Source organism: Pseudophryne corroboree, chromosome 9 (assembly GCF_028390025.1).
Source record: "Pseudophryne corroboree isolate aPseCor3 chromosome 9, aPseCor3.hap2, whole genome shotgun sequence".
NCBI classification, from domain to species: Eukaryota; Metazoa; Chordata; class Amphibia; order Anura; family Myobatrachidae; genus Pseudophryne; species Pseudophryne corroboree.
This window is the reverse complement of record NC_086452.1, coordinates 9,241,713-9,258,500: the sequence shown is the minus strand read 5'-3', so window position 1 is coordinate 9,258,500 and position 16,788 is coordinate 9,241,713. Positions and strand designations below refer to the sequence as shown.

Genomic DNA, 16,788 nt, shown 5'->3' with positions numbered 1-16,788 from the left:
GCGGATACTCACCGTTTTCCGGGCATGGAGATCCGAAAGCAGGCGTGTCCTGGTGTTTGGAGGGCGGTTGTCTGACGTCAATTCCGGGACCTTCATCGCTGGATCCATCGCACAGGGTAAGTATGTCCAGGGCTGGTCTAGTTTTATATTAATCTTTTTTAGCATAGCAGGGCTGCACAAGCGATCGCATCCCTGCTATGCTAAAATACACTCCCCCATAGGCAGCGTCAAGTTGATCGCACCAGCAGCAAAAAGTTGCTACGTGCGATCAACTCAAAATGACACCCACTGTGTGGTATAATGTGAATTTCGGCTCGTACCGCGTGCTATAATGTGATTTTCGGCTTGCGTGGGAAAGAGGCGGGTGCGGGTGTGCTGTGGATGGGGGTCCGATGGCGTCATGGGTGGGGGAGGGGCGGTATCTGGCTTAATGCGTGTGTTCTCCTCGGTAATAGGGTCGCTGGGTGGGAGGTATGGGCCTAGTTCGGTTGTGGGATGGCCTTGTGGGGTGCGGTGGGTGTTGTACGTGGGGCGAGGGGTTTGTTGTTTGGGGGAGTTGTGGGTGTGAAAGGGTTGTGTTTGCTGTGGTGGTGTGAGGGTTAGGGGTTCATGAGGTGTTGGGGTTGAGTGTAGGATGTGCAGCAGGGATGGGGAAGGGATTGTGTGTGTGTGTGTGTGTGTGTGTGTGTGTGTGTGTGTGTGTGTGTGTGGGGGGGGGGGGGGGTGAAGTATTCGTGTGTGTGTGAAGGAGTAGAGGGTGCCCGGTGCGGTGGTGTGTTGATAATTGGAGGTGTGCCTCTGGGGTGTGTGCCTGGAGCAGATGCGGGTATTGGGGACTCCCTGCCTGCTGTATTGACCGTATCGTTCGGCTGCTGCGGGAGGGAGCTCCCGCTCAGCAGCACTGTGGGTGGAGCAGTGTCCCGTCCTGGCTCCGGGCGGGTGCACTTGGTCTGGTCTTCACAGTGTGTGCCGGGGATGTGAATGGGTGTGCCGGTGCGCGTGTTCCCATAGTTGCGGGCTGGCTGTCAGGCGGGCAGCATAATGGTGTTGCTGGAGCAAGGAGCGAAGTGGCAGTAGCAGGGAGCTGTGTATGTGCTGCTCTGGGGATTGGGGAGTGTGTACTCTGTGTTCCGTCCCCGGCTACCGCCCTGCGCGACCCCCCCACTGGCTGGATGCGGTAGGGGGTGAGTCGGGGGGTGCATAAGGGAGGGGTCCTCAGCAAGGGGTGTGGGTGTATCTGCACTTCTTCCTATTTCACAATAAATATATCAAGAGCAATTAAACTTCTTTTTTCTTACAAATGTATGTGACCCCCTTATAGGTAAATGTGATGTGGTCATTTTGTATGTACTATTTCTTGATGTACACAGGAGTATAATGAAGAATATAAAATTATTATTAGAAAGCTTTCAACACCTTACATTTGGCAGACCTGTGTAATGGCTGTCCTGTCACACGTGCTGTCCAGACACAAGGGGTCATTCCGAGTTGTTCGCTCGTTATTTTTTTCCGCTTCGGAGCGATTAGTCGCAAACTGCGCATGCGCAATGTACGCAGTGCGCCAAGTAAATTAGCTCAAAAGTTTGGTATTTTACTCACGGCGTAACAAAGTTTTTTCATCGTTCTGTTGATCAGAGTGTGATTGACAGGAAGTGGGTGTTTCTGGGCGGAAACTGGCCGTTTTCTGGGAGTGTGTGGAAAAAGCAGGCGTTTCAGGGAAAAACGCTGGAGTGGCTGGAGAAACAGGGGAGTGTCTGGCCGAACGCTGGGTGTGTTTGTGACGACAAACCAGGAACGAAACTGACTGAGCTGATCGCAGTGTAGGAGTAAGTCTCGAGCTACTCAGAAACTGCTAAGAAATTTCTATTCGCAATTCTGCTAATCTTTCGTTCGCAATTCTGCTAAGCGAAGATACACTCCTAGAGGGCGGCGGCCTAGCGTGTGCAATGCTGCTAAGGCAGCTAGCGAGCGAACAACTCGGAATGAGGGCCCCTGGGCCTAATTCTGAGTTGATCGCAGCAGCAAATATGATAGCAGCTGGGCAAAACCATGTGCACTGCAGGTGGGGACAGATATAACATGTGCAGAGAGAGTTAGATTTGGGTGGGGTGTGTTCAAACTGAAATCTAAATTGCAGTGTAAAAATAAAGCAGCCAGTATTTACCCTGTACAGAAACAATATAACCCACCCAAATCTAACTCTCTCTGCACATGTTACATCTGCCCCACCTGCAGTGCACATGGTTTTGCCCAACAGCTAAAAAATTTCCTGCTGCGATCAACTCGGAATTACCCCCATGGTTTTGCCCAATTGCTAACAAACTTGCTGCTGCGATCAACTCAGAATTACCCCCACTGTTCTGTCTCACCCGTGGGCCGAGGTGTCCCGCGGGCTTGTAGGGGGGAGTTCGTGGAGAATTTGATCATTGTATTGTACAGCATAGCAGCAGGTGATCACTGGATAGATGGCCTGCGCATGAGCCTGGCGGCTGCTCGGCGAGCGCTGGCCATGACCCAAGAGTTATGAAAACAAAGGATGTGCTTTGAAGCCACACCCCCTACAGTCAAAGCCACACCTCCTGTAGCCAATGCCACCCCCCCCTTTTGGCCACAAGTGCCTGCGCAGTACGAATGGCCCCTATTTATGAGGTAGGATTGTTGGGAGGTATGCATGAGTCTTTAAAGGAAACACAGGCATCAGAAGTACAGGTGTGTCCTACCTTGTTGTTGCTGCAGTCGTGAGTGTATTTACTGGCACATGGCGTCTTCTCCCCATAAATGCATCTTAATCACATTGTTATGTGAATAAGATGCACAAGCAGACTAAGTATAACAATGTGCGGCATGTGTATAATAGGATATGAGGCATGTGTATATTCTGTGTGTGACTGCGGCTGTATCTGCATATGGAATGCTATGTTACAGTGTCAGTAATAGGATATGTGGCATGCCTATATACTGTGTGTGACTGCGGCTGTATCTGCATATGGATTGGTACGTTACAGTGTCAGTAATAGGATATGTGGCATGCCTATATACTGTGTGTGACTGTGGCTGTATCTGCATATGGAATGCTACGTTACAGTGTCAGTAATAGGATATGCAGCATGCCTATATTCTGTGTGTGACTGTGTCTGTATCTGCATATGGAATGCTACGTTACATTGTCAGTAATAGGATAAGCAGCATGCCTATATTCTGTGTGTGACTGTGTCTGTATCTGTATACAGAATGCTACGTTACAGTGTCAGTAATAGGATATGCGGCATGTCTATATTCTGTGTGTGACTGCGGCTGTATCTGCATATGGAATGCTACGTTACAGTGTCAGTAATAGGATATGAGGCATGCCTATATTCTGTGTGTGACTGTGTCTGTATCTGCATATGGAATGCTATGTTACAGTGTCAGTAATAGGATATGCAGCATGCCTATATTCTGTGTAACTGCGGCTGTATCTGCATATGGAATGCTATGTTACAGTGTCAGTAATAGGATAAGCAGCATGCCTATATTCTGTGTGCGACTGCGTCTGTATCTGCATATGGAATGCTACGTTACAGTGTCAGTAATAGGATATGAGGCATGCCTATATTCTGTGTGTGACTGTGTCTGTATCTGCATATGGAATGCTATGTTACAGTGTCAGTAATAGGATATGCAGCATGCCTATATTCTGTGTAACTGCGTCTGTATCTGCATATGGAATGCTATGTTACAGTGTCAGTAATAGGATATGCAGCATACCTATATTCTGTGTGCGACTGCGTCTGTATCTGCATATGGAATGCTACGTTACAGTGTCAGTAATAGGATATGAGGCATGCCTATATTCTGTGTGTGACTGTGTCTGTATCTGCATATGGAATGCTATGTTACAGTGTCAGTAATAGGATATGCAGCATGCCTATATTCTGTGTAACTGCGGCTGTATCTGCATATGGAATGCTATGTTACAGTGTCAGTAATAGGATATGCAGCATACCTATATTCTGTGTGCGACTGCGTCTGTATCTGCATATGGAATGCTACGTTACAGTGTCAGTAATAGGATATGAGGCATGCCTATATTCTGTGTGTGACTGTGTCTGTATCTGCATATGGAATGCTATGTTACAGTGTCAGTAATAGGATATGCGGCATGCCTATATTCTGTGTAACTGCGGCTGTATCTGCATATGGAATGCTACGTTACAGTGTCAGTAATAGGATAAGCAGCATGCCTATATTCTGTGTGTGACTGTGTCTGTATCTGTATACGTACTGCTATGTTACAGTGTCAGTAATAGGATATGCAGCATACCTATATTCTGTGTGCGACTGCGTCTGTATCTGCATATGGAATGGTACGTTACAGTGTCAGTAATAGGATATGCGGCATGTCTATATACTGTGTGTGACTGCGGCTGTATCTGCATATGGAATGCTACGTTACAGTGTCAGTAATAGGATATGAGGCATGCCTATATTCTGTGTGTGACTGTGTCTGTATCTGCATATGGAATGCTATGTTACAGTGTCAGTAATAGGATATGAGGCATGCCTATATTCTGTGTGCGACTGCGTCTGTATCTGCATATGGAATGCTACGTTACAGTGTCAGTAATAGGATATGAGGCATGCCTATATTCTGTGTGTGACTGTGTCTGTATCTGCATATGGAATGCTATGTTACAGTGTCAGTAATAGGATATGCAGCATGCCTATATTCTGTGTAACTGCGGCTGTATCTGCATATGGAATGCTATGTTACAGTGTCAGTAATAGGATAAGCAGCATGCCTATATTCTGTGTGTGACTGCGTCTGTATCTGCATATGGAATGCTACGTTACAGTGTCAGTAATAGGATAAGCAGCATGCCTATATTCTGTGTGCGACTGTGTCTGTATCTGTATACGTACTGCTATGTTACAGTGTCAGTAATAGGATATGCAGCATGCCTATATTCTGTGTGTGACTGTGTCTGTATCTGTATACGTACTGCTATGTTACAGTGTCAGTAATAGGATATGTGGCATGCCTATATTCTGTGTGCGACTGCGTCTGTATCTGCATATGGATTGGTACGTTACAGTGTCAGTAATAGGATATGTGGCATGTGTATATTCTGTGTGTGACTGTGTCTGTATCTGCATACGGAATGCTATGTTACAGTGTCAGTAATAGGATATGAGGCATGCCTATATTCTGTGTGTGACTGTGGCTGTATCTGCATATGGAATGGTACGTTACAGTGTCAGTAATAGGATAAGCAGCATGCCTATATTCTGTGTGTGACTGCGTCTGTATCTGCATATGGAATGCTATGTTACAGTGTCAGTAATAGGATATGTGGCATGCCTATATTCTGTGTGCGACTGCGTCTGTATCTGTATACGTACTGCTATGTTACAGTGTCAGTAATAGGATATGAGGCATGCCTATATTATGTGTGTGACTGTGGCTGTATCTGCATATGGAATGGTACGTTACAGTGTCAGTAATAGGATAAGCAGCATGCCTATATTCTGTGTGCGACTGCGTCTGTATCTGCATATGGAATGCTACGTTACAGTGTCAGTAATAGGATATGAGGCATGCCTATATTCTGTGTGCGACTGCGTCTGTATCTGCATATGGAATGCTATGTTACAGTGTCAGTAATAGGATATGCGGCATGCCTATATTCTGTGTAACTGCGGCTGTATCTGCATATGGAATGCTACGTTACAGTGTCAGTAATAGGATATGAGGCATGCCTATATTATGTGTGTGACTGCTGCTGTATCTGCATATGGAATCCTAGGGACTATAATGATCAATGCGGGGACTCATACTGGCTGCTTGTGATTGGATGGCGGTGTAGGTGAGTCCTTAGGGTATTACAATGATCAATGCGGGGACTCTTATACTGGCTGCTTGTGATTGGATGGCGGTGTATGGGGAGTCCTTAGGGTATTACAATGATCAATGCGGGGACTCATACTGGCTGCTTGTGATTGGATGGCGGTGTAGGTGAGTCCTTAGGGGATTACAATGATCAATGTGGGGACTCTTATACTGGCTGCTTGTGATTGGATGGCGGTGTATGGGGAGTCCTTAGGGGATTACAATGATCAATGCGGGGACTCATACTGGCTGCTTGTGATTGGATGGCGGTGTAGGTGAGTCCTTAGGGTATTACAATGATCAATGTGGGGACTCTTATACTGGCTGCTTGTGATTGGATGGCGGTGTATGGGGAGTCCTTAGGGGATTACAATGATCAATGTGGGGACTCTTATACTGGCTGCTTGTGATTGGATGGCGGTGTATGGGGAGTCCTTAGGGGATTACAATGATCAATGTGGGGACTCTTATACTGGCTGCTTGTGATTGGATGGCGGTGTATGGGGAGTCCTTAGGGGATTACAATGATCAATGCGGGGACTCATACTGGCTGCTTGTGATTGGATGGCGGTGTAGGTGAGTCCTTAGGGTATTACAATGATCAATGTGGGGACTCTTATACTGGCTGCTTGTGATTGGATGGCGGTGTATGGGGAGTCCTTAGGGGATTACAATGATCAATGTGGGGACTCTTATACTGGCTGCTTGTGATTGGATGGCGGTGTATGGGGAGTCCTTAGGGGATTACAATGATCAATGCGGGGACTCATACTGGCTGCTTGTGATTGGATGGCGGTGTAGGTGAGTCCTTAGGGTATTACAATGATCAATGTGGGGACTCTTATACTGGCTGCTTGTGATTGGATGGCGGTGTATGGGGAGTCCTTAGGGGATTACAATGATCAATGTGGGGACTCTTATACTGGGTGCTTGTGATTGGATGGCGGTGTATGGGGAGTCCTTAGGGGATTACAATGATCAATGTGGGGACTCTTATACTGGCTGCTTGTGATTGGATGGCGGTGTATGGGGAGTCCTTAGGGGATTACAATGATCAATGCGGGGACTCATACTGGCCGCTTGTGTTTGGATGGCGGTGTAGTGAAGTTCTAGGGATTATAATGATCAATGCGGGGACCCTCATACTGGCCGCTTGTGATTGGATGGAGGTAGGGGGAGTCCTATGGATTCCTGGCAGCAGTCAGTACCGGTCTCTAGGGACAGAGGACATTCACCACATTTTGGGGTGGAATCCCTTGCTTTCAGCTGAGCGCCCAGGATGCTGCAACCTCTTACCTACCGCCTGATATGTGCTCCCATAATGAATGACAGTCCTGGTCAGATACTGATGGGGAAGAATCAGACACTGGCGGGAAATGTGATCAGACGATGATAATAACCTAACGGTGGTCATCCCCCGACTGCACTAAGCTCCGCAGCTCATGTACGTTACTCCTAAGAGCTGTGGAGATAGCCAGATGGTGCTGTATGATTGGCTACACAGATACGGCCACTCAGCAGCAGGCCGAACGCCCACATCTGCCCCTGTCTATGTACATTCATTAACAGTTATCTGAATAGCGCAGACATATTCCGCAGCGCTTTACAGTGAGCTCACAGTCACTCACATCAGTCCCTGCCCCAGTGAGCTTACACTCTATATTCCTATCAAAGCGACACACACACACACACACTACAGAGAGTATATCAGTCACATCAGTCCCTGCCCCAGGGAGCTTACACTCTATATTCCTATCAAATCGACACACACATACACACTAAAGAGAGTGTATCAGTCCGTGCCCCAATGAGCTTACACTCTCTTTCTCCGGCAGGGTCCACAGGTTATCCACAGGATAACAATGGGATATGATGGAGCGACAGCGGATTGGCACCAAACCATCACAAGCTTTCAGTCCTCCCAGGATGCAACAGGCCCGTCCATATATCCCCGCCCACTGGCTCAGGCAAATCAGTTTTTTGTTTGGTACGGCAGGAGCCGGACCATGGTCACAGGGCTGCTGTTCCTGGCAGCCCTAAGCTTTCTTATTATATTTTTATAGTCTTACTATGTTTTTGAGTGATCTTTCTTAACAGCGTCTTATACGCATATTGGAAAGAGTCGCTCCAACAACTCTCCGCCGGGTCGCAACAACGCTTACCCATGTGTACAGTGCTGTCTAGACGGGCGTCTGTGTCGGATATACTAGCAGGTCCAGCAGACGTACCAGGCTGTGGCCGGAGTATGGTGAGTAGGTAAGGCATCGGTTCCATGTAGTCGGGGAATACGGACACAGCAGCACTGTATTGGGAGGAGACTACCAAACAGTAGCTGACGTGCCGCCACCACGGGTGCTCCAGCGCTAGGCCTTAGGGATCATAGGCACCAGGAATAGTATGAGGCTGCGATCCCTAGGATTGAGGTCAGCGGTGGGGAGTTAGATGCTCTCCTTGTCGCCCCTCCCCCCGGTTCATGACCAGTTTCCGCGAGTCTTCCGCCATGAACTGTTGCCTCACTTCCATCTCAGACGCTACCACGAGTGGTCTTGGTCGCACCATAGGCTGCTGCGTCTGTGTTCACTAAACGCTACCGCGAGGAGACCCGGTCGCAGTACAGACGTCTGTATGACCGGTGCGTCTGTATGCACAGTGCGTCTGTGTCCACTTAGAGTTCCCGGAGCGGCAGTGTACACTAGTAGCGTCCGGATCCACTCAGCGTTCGCTAACGTATTGATCGATCTTGGAATTGAGGTGGGTCTCCCTGTATCCCACTCTACTGAGCACGGGTTATTCAGCACTAAATTTCTATCTACTTTGTCAGTATGAATAGTTAAGTTTAAGTGCCTATTGCATATGAGTCTGTGTACATTACTGTGGTTTTCTTTGCATTGCGTCTGAATACTTTAAGATCTGTATAAAACAGTAATATCTACTCCTACATATTTTCAAATGTGTAGTTGATTATATGCTCATATGACTAATATATAACGTGACTGACTGCTAGTGTGATTGCTGACTTTAATATATGTTTGTCAGTTGTTTCTTCTGGTCCTCAATGCTGGTGTATGGGTAGGATCAGATTGATATCACTTTAGAAGGTTAAAGTGATAACAGTCACAAATTGTGTAGTACACTATGAAAGTGCTGATTATTTATCATGTCTAAGAGCGGCAAAGGTGACAAGGGTACACTCACAGCAACACCAACACTCATATCATGTTTGTCTTGCAAAACTGTATTATCCTCTCAGGATCTGGTACAGGATGGTTTATGTACAAATTGTTTTGCGTTTCAGGAGATTACAAGGCAGATCCCTGTTCAACGTCAGGTACAGATAGATCCTCCTTGGGCAATGTTTGCACAGACCTTGTCCAGTATAGCTGAACGGGTAATTCCTACAGCTTCACTACCAGGAATGGGGTACACTAATAACCCATACATGCAGCTCCCTACTTACAGTATATCTTTTCCCTCACCAGCTTCTCCAAAGAGACAAGCTGATAAACCTAGTGTAAGTAAACCATCAACTTCACAGGCTACACAGGATGATACATCGGACGATGAAAGCTCTATATACTTTGGCATATGAGGAACAAGTAGAAGTTCTCAGCTCAGTGGATATAGCTGAATTAATTAGAGCAGTAAAGGCCATTCTATCCTTAGAGGATTCAGCAGAGCCTGTGTTAAAAACCAAGGCACCTGTATTTAAACGGCCCAAAGCAGGTAAGACTGAGTTTCAAGGGTCAGACCAGCTAACGGAAATCATGGAAGAGGCTTGGGCTACACCCAGTAAAAAATATAGAATTCCCCAAAAATGGGATTCCAATTATCCTTTTCCAGCTGGGGACTGTTTAAAATGGGAAATGGCTCCCAAAGTAGATACGCATGTCATTCGATTAGTGCGAAAATCTATGTTGCCTTTGCCATCAACGACACGGATAGGAGAGTGGATGGTTTTCTGAAAACCATATTTTCTTTGTCAGGGGCAGTCATAAGGCCGGCCATGGCTTCAGCTTGGATGGCAAAAGCAGTTGCTGCCTGGATAGACGTACTGGAAGACGGTCTTCCAGCACCTTCAAGGGAGCAAGAATCCTATATAGCTCACATAAAACAGGCTGCAATATTCTTGGAAGAAGCAGCATTAGATATGGGCACTATCGCCTCCAGGGCATCAGTTTCAACAATAGCTGCTCGCAGGAAAAGCAAAAGGAAAAAGTGATTGTAAGCAGCCCCAATATAATAAATTTGGTAAGGCGAAAAAGGGATGGGCTACCAGAACGCCAGCCTCAAAACCAGAGAATCAGCCATCAGTTTGATGGTGTGGGCCTCCTCCTGGGGGACCCTATGGTAGGGGGCCGACTTCTTCAGTTTGCAGAGATCTGGCAGCAGTCTACAACAGATGCCTGTTCTTCTGCACCAGCCCATCTCGGGTAGAGACGAAGGCCAGGGCTTTGTAAGAAGCAGTTCAGAAATTGCTTCAGTCAGGAGTAATCATTCCAGTACCCCTGCACAACGGGGACAGGGGTTTTTACTCCAACCTGTTTTTGGTTCAGAAGCCAAATGGGTCATTCCGGCCAATTCTCAATCTCAAAATGCTGAACAAATACATTTGGGTACCTCCGATTCACATGGAGACGTTACGCTCCATAGTTTTTGCCATGGAACCAGGGGATTATATGGTATCCCTGGACATTCAGGATACTTACCTGCATGTTCCTATAGCACTGTCCCATCAGTGCTATCTCAGGTTCGCTATCCTCCAGCAGCATTTTCAGTTCCAGGCATTACCTTTTGGGTTAGCCACGACACCCAGAGTGTTTACCAAGATCATGGTGGTTATGGCAGCTTATCTTCGCAAGCAGGGGATAAGAATTTTTCCATACCTCGACGACCTGTTAATTCTAGCACAATCGCAGGAAATGCTCTTGGACCATTTCCAACAGACAATAACATGTCTGCAGAGGCACGGATGTCTTATAAAATGGGCAAAATCATCTCTAGTTCCGGCACAACGGATGACTCGCTGTGGGTCTGTACTGGATTCAAGTCTGCAGAAAATATTTTTACCTCGGGACAAGATAGCCAAGGTACAGTCAAGAACTCAGGAGTTGTTACACAGTCAAACAATATCAATCCACGCAGCGATGCGACTGATGGGTTTGATGGTATCAACATTCGACATGGTGGAGTATGTACAATTCCACTCAAGACCTCTGCAGCGTCTGATTCTGGCCAGATGGAATGGAATACATCAGACAATAAAGAAACAGACTATGGTACTTTCACACAAGGTAAGAAAGTCATCAGCCTGGTGGCTACAGACATCGCATCTAGACAAGGGGAGACCCTTTTGGATATCAGATTGGGAGATCCTGACAACATATGCCAGTCTTCAGGGCTGGGGAGCAGTGTCCGGAAGATTATGGTTCCAGGGACAATGGACCACAGAAGAAAGTTGCCTGCCAATAAATCTGTTAGAACTTCGGGCCATATACATGGCAATGATTCAAGCAAAGGACACTCTTCAAGGAAGACCAGTCCAGATCCGCTCGGACAATGTAACGGCGGTAGCGTACCTCAACCATCGGGGAGGAACGCGCAGTCAAACAGCAATGAAGGAGGTAAGTGACATACTAAAATGGGCCGAACTCCATCTTCCAGCATTGTCCGCAGTATTCGTTCAGGGAGTCCTAAACTGGGAAGCGGACTTTCTCAGTCGACACGCCATTCAAGCAAGCGAATGGGCTCTACATCCGGAAGTCTTTCAGACTCTAGTAGACAAGTGGGGTTTGCCAGAGATAGATCTCATGGCGTCCCATCTGAACAACAAAGTGCCCGCATACGGGGCAAGAACAAAGGATCCCGGAGCGATCTTTGTGGACGCCCTGTCAGTGAAATGGGATTTTCATCTGGCGTATCTGTTTCCTCCAATCAACCTGCTACCCAGGGTGGTGAGGAAGATAAATGAAGCAAAGGGTGCCGTGATTCTAATAGCTCCGGCTTGGCCCAGAAGGCATTGGTACACCGATCTGCAGAGAATGTCGATGGATGCTCCACTTCTGCTTCCTCAACGTCCAGATCTACTGATGCAGGGTCCTTGTTACCACAGGCATCTGGATCGACTGTCGTTGACGGCGTGGCTGTTGAAACCTCTATCCTGAAGTCAAGAGGATTCTCACAACAGGTAATTCAAACTATGCTCAGAGCGAGGAAACCCTCCTCAGCTCGTATTTATCACCGAATATGGCAGACCTATATTCATGGGTGCAGTGAAGGAGGCATGGACCCGAAATCTTTCCAAATTTCTAGGGTCTTAGATTTCCTTCAGGCGGGAATGGATAAAGGTTTGAAGGTGGCTTCCTTGAGAGTGCAAGTATCAGCATTGACTGTATGGTTCCAAAAGAAAATTGCCAATTTACAGGATGTGCGTACTTTCTTCCAGGGAATGCTGCGCATTCAACCTCCCTTTGTTCCTACTACAGTGCCTTGGGACTTAAATTTAGTCCGGAAAGCCCTTCAAGTTGCTCCAATGGTTGACAGCTAAAGTTCTCTTTCTACTGACTATGGCATCAGCTAGAAGAATGTCAGATTTAGGAGCGCAGTCATGTCGTTCTCCTTTTCTGACTTTTTATCCAGATAAAGCAGCTCTAAGTACTAGATCTGGGTATCTTCTGAAGGTGGTGTCTAAATTCCACCTTAATGAAGAAATTGTAGTCCCAGCTTTTCAGGTATCGGGACTTTCTGCGGGAGATGCGTGGCTGGACGTAGTCCGGGCATTAAGAATCTACGTGGATCGTACCAGTGCCATCAGAAAGACAGATTCTCTCTCTTCATTCTCTACGGATTTCACAAGAGAGGATGGCCTGCTTTTAAACAGACCCTGGCAAGATGGCTTCGAATGACGATTTCAGAAGCATATTCTCAAGCTGATCTACCTGTTCCAGATAATGTCTCTGCTCACTCTACTCGTAAGGTAGGTCCTTCATGGGCAGCACAACATGGTGCTTCAGCAGAACAGATATGTAAGGCAGCCACATGGTCTTCCATTAACACATTCATTAGACATTATTCCTTGGATACTTTTGCCTCTCCTGATGCTGAATTCAGGCGAAAGGTTCTTCTGTCTAATCAGGAGCATCCCCACCACTAAATTGCTTTGGGAAGTCCTTTTGTTATCCTGTGGGTAACCTGTGGACCCTGCCAGAGAAATATATGTTATGGTAAGAACTTACCGTTGATAACAGTATTTCTCCTAAGTCCACAGGTTCCACAGGGATCCCACCCTGACGCACCTGATTTGAGGATCTTTCTACTCACTAAACCTCTTCCCTCTTGTATGGAAGGGTGTGCATGTGTGTTCTTCTCGCCTGATTAGGGCTCTACATGATGCTCCTGCCTAAATGCTTTGGAATACAACTGATTTGCCTGAGCCAGTGGGTGGGGATATATGGACGAGCCCGTTGCATCCTGGGAGGACGGAAAGCTTGTGATCGTTTGGTGCCAATGCGCTGTAGCTCCATCATATCCCACTGTTATCCTGTGGAACCTGTGGACTTAGGAGAAATACCGTTATCAACGGTAAGTTCTTACCATAACGTATAAGTTCCTATCACATGAACACACACAATACGGTTAATTAATTTGCCGGCAGTCAATTTACCTACTCGCATGCTTTTGCAGTGTGGGAGGAAACTGGCGCTCACAGAAGAAACCCACGGCATGGGAAGAACATACAAACTGCACACATATTAGTCATGAGACGAAACTGAACTCATGACCTGAAATGTTACATGTAGCAGCACATCACTTCCTCTGCCGCTGCTAATACAAACAATATAATATAGATTTATATTACCCTGTATATATGCTATTAGATAGAAATAGATAAAAAAACACATACGTAATTGTTGACTATCCCTTGTAGAGTGCATGCTTTATTCATATGGAGAAGGTAAATATAAATCCTCTTACCAGTGGTCTCCATTGTCGCAGGTCATGTGACACACTGGCAGCCTCAAGGTGGGGCGACAATGGGCGACTTCGTCATGGAGGGTCACAATACCCCATGGTGCCAGCCTGTGGAGAGGGAAGAGAAGTACACTGGGCTGAGAGAACGTGGAGGCAGATGTTGAGGTTGAGGCAGCGCGAAGGGTTTCAGTGTAGCATTCACACAATGTCAGGAATCTCTGTTATGGTGGCTGTTTCCCTTTTAGCAAAACAAATGTGCTGACTCAGGGCTTTGCTGAAACATGCAGCTGGGACAACGTAAGGGTTGGGCAAGTGAGGCAGTGGCCTAGGGCCGTGAGTGGAGGAGGCACCAACCACCAGAAAATATATAATGATCATATATAATAATTAATGCCATTGTCTGATTGCCCCTGTGTGTGCTCTCAATGTAGGTGATCTTTGGATAAGCAAGTGGCTGTCTGCCTGAAATAGTCTGTGAATAGCTGACCTTCCAGAATAACATGTATAACAGAGAGAGATAAGGGTGCCCTGCGCTGATTAATTACATGACAGCACACGTTACTACACACACACACACACACACACACACACACACACACACACTGCTTATCTATACACTCATCCTGGACACACAGGGACTTGAGGCTTATACCATTATCTAACATGAAGGAAAACATCTCCCAAGGTCTGGTATCAATTATCTTTTACTCTATGACAATATAACCCGCGTATCGGAGCACTGTTTATGCTTCTTCTGTATATACTGTATACGGGAATACAGTTGGTTACATTTATACAATCATTAGAGACTCTATTAATGTGTTATACTGTGCGGTCTGTTGAAGAGACGACACTCCTGATTTTCTCCTGCCTCCAGCCAGTGACGGTGCAGCAGGTGATGGCAGTAGCGGATGATGGGAGTGTTATTCCCCAGCAGCCGGTACTCCAGCTTCCAGCCAGTGACGGTGCAGCAGGTGATGGCAGTAGCGGATGATGGGAGTGTTATTCCCCAGCAGCCGGTACTCCAGCTTCCAGCCAGTGACGGTGCAGCAGGTGATGGCAGTAGCGGATGATGGGAGTGTTATTCCCCAGCAGCCGGTACTCCAGCTTCCAGCCAGCGACGGTGCAGCAGGTGATGGCAGTAGCGGATGATGGGAGTGTTATTCCCCAGCAGCCGGTACTCCAGCTTCCAGCCAGTGACGGTGCAGCAGGTGATGGCAGTAGTGGATGATGGGAGTGTTATTCCCCAGCAGCCGGTGCTCCAGCCTCCAGCCAGTGACGGTGCAGCAGGTGATGGCAGTAGTGGATGATGGGAGTGTTATTCCCCAGCAGCCGGTACTCCAGCCTCCAGCCAGTAACAGTGCAGCAGGTGATAGCAGTAACGGATGATGGGAGTGTTATTCCCCAGCAGCCGGTACTCCAGCTTCCAGCCAGTGACGGTGCAGCAGGTGATGGCAGTAGCGGATGATGGGAGTGTTATTCCCCAGCAGCCGGTGTTCCAGCCTCCAGCCAGTGACGGTGCAGCAGGTGATAGCAGTAACGGATGATGGGAGTGTTATTCCCCAGCAGCCAGTGCTCCAGCCTCCAGCCAGTGACGGTGCAGCAGGTGATAGCAGTAGCGGATGATGGGAGTGTTATACCCCAGCAGCCGGTGTTCCAGCCTCCAGCCAGTGACGGTGCAGCAGGTGATGGCAGTAGTGGATGATGGGAGTGTTATTCCCCAGCAGCCGGTGCTCCAGCCTCCAGCCAGTAATGGTGAAGCAGGTGATGGCAGTAGCGGATGATGGGAGTGTTATTCCCCAGCATCCGGTGCTCCAGCTTCCAGCCAGTGACGGTGCAGCAGGTGATGGCAGTAGCGGATGATGGGAGTGTTATTCCCCAGCAGCCGGTGCTCCAGCCTCCAGCCAGTGACGGTGCAGCAGGTGATGGCAGTAGCGGATGATGGGAGTGTTATTCCCCAGCAGCCGGTGCTCCATCCTCCAGCCAGTGACGGTGCAGCAAGTGATGGCAGTAGCGGATGATGGGAGTGTTATTCCCCAGCAGCCGGTGCTGCAACGTCCAGCCAGTGACGGTGCAGCAGGCGATGGCAGTAGCGGATGATGGGAGTGTTATTCCATAGCAGCCGGTGCTCCAGCCAGTGACGGTGCAGCAGGTGATGGCAGTAGCGGATGATGGGAGTGTTATTCCCCAGCAGCCAGTGCTCCAGCCAGTGACAATGCAGCAGGTGATGGCAGTAGCGGATGATGGGAGTGTTATTCCCCAGCAGCCGGTGCTCCAGCCTCCAGCCAGTGACGGTGCAGCAGGAGATGGCAGTAGCGGATGATGGGAGTGTTATTCCCCAGCAGTCGGTGGTCCAGCCTCCAGCCAGTGACGGTGCAGCAGGTGATGGCAGTAGTGGATGATGGGAGTGTTATTCCCCAGCAGCCGGTACTCCAGCAAGTGACGGTGCAGCAGGTGATGGCAGTAGCGGATGATGGGAGTGTTATTCCCCAGCAGCCGGTGCTCCAGCCAGTGACGGTGCAGCAGGTGATGGCAGTAGCGGATGATGGGAGTGTTATTCCCCAGCAGCCGGTGCTCCAGCCTCCAGCCAGTGACGCTGTGGCAGATGATGGCAGTAGCGGATGATGGGAGTGTTATTTCCGATGCTGCAGCCTGAGCCCTGTGATCTCTCTGCTGTTGGGTTGTGCAGTCACCTGCCCTTGTTTGGCAGCTAATTAATGGGCCCAATGGATGCAGGAGACCCATATTCTGTAGGTAAGTGTGGAGCCATGGGCTGTGTGATGCTCTGACCCCGAACAGTCACCCCATCCACTCCTACTGTAATCTAAACCACTATATAGGGGATTTTCCTTGACAGTACCCGAAAAATGGAGTCAGCTATTCATGCTGGCATTGTAACCCAACCGCGCTTCCTGAGGGTCAGGAGCCGGCAGAGGTTCCCCTCATACACA

At 48.2% G+C, this 16,788-nt stretch overlaps 1 long non-coding RNA gene across 1 annotated transcript in view; it reads right to left on the bottom strand.

The window, feature by feature from the left end:
* Window positions 1–13,844: 13,844 nt before the first annotated feature.
* Window positions 13,845–16,788, bottom strand: part of LOC134956626 (uncharacterized) — a 51,932-nt gene continuing 48,988 nt past the window's right edge. Inside the window, exon 3 of the long non-coding RNA XR_010186032.1 lies at window positions 13,845–13,945. This is a non-coding gene — a long non-coding RNA (uncharacterized LOC134956626). The remainder of the gene's footprint in view (window positions 13,946–16,788) is intronic.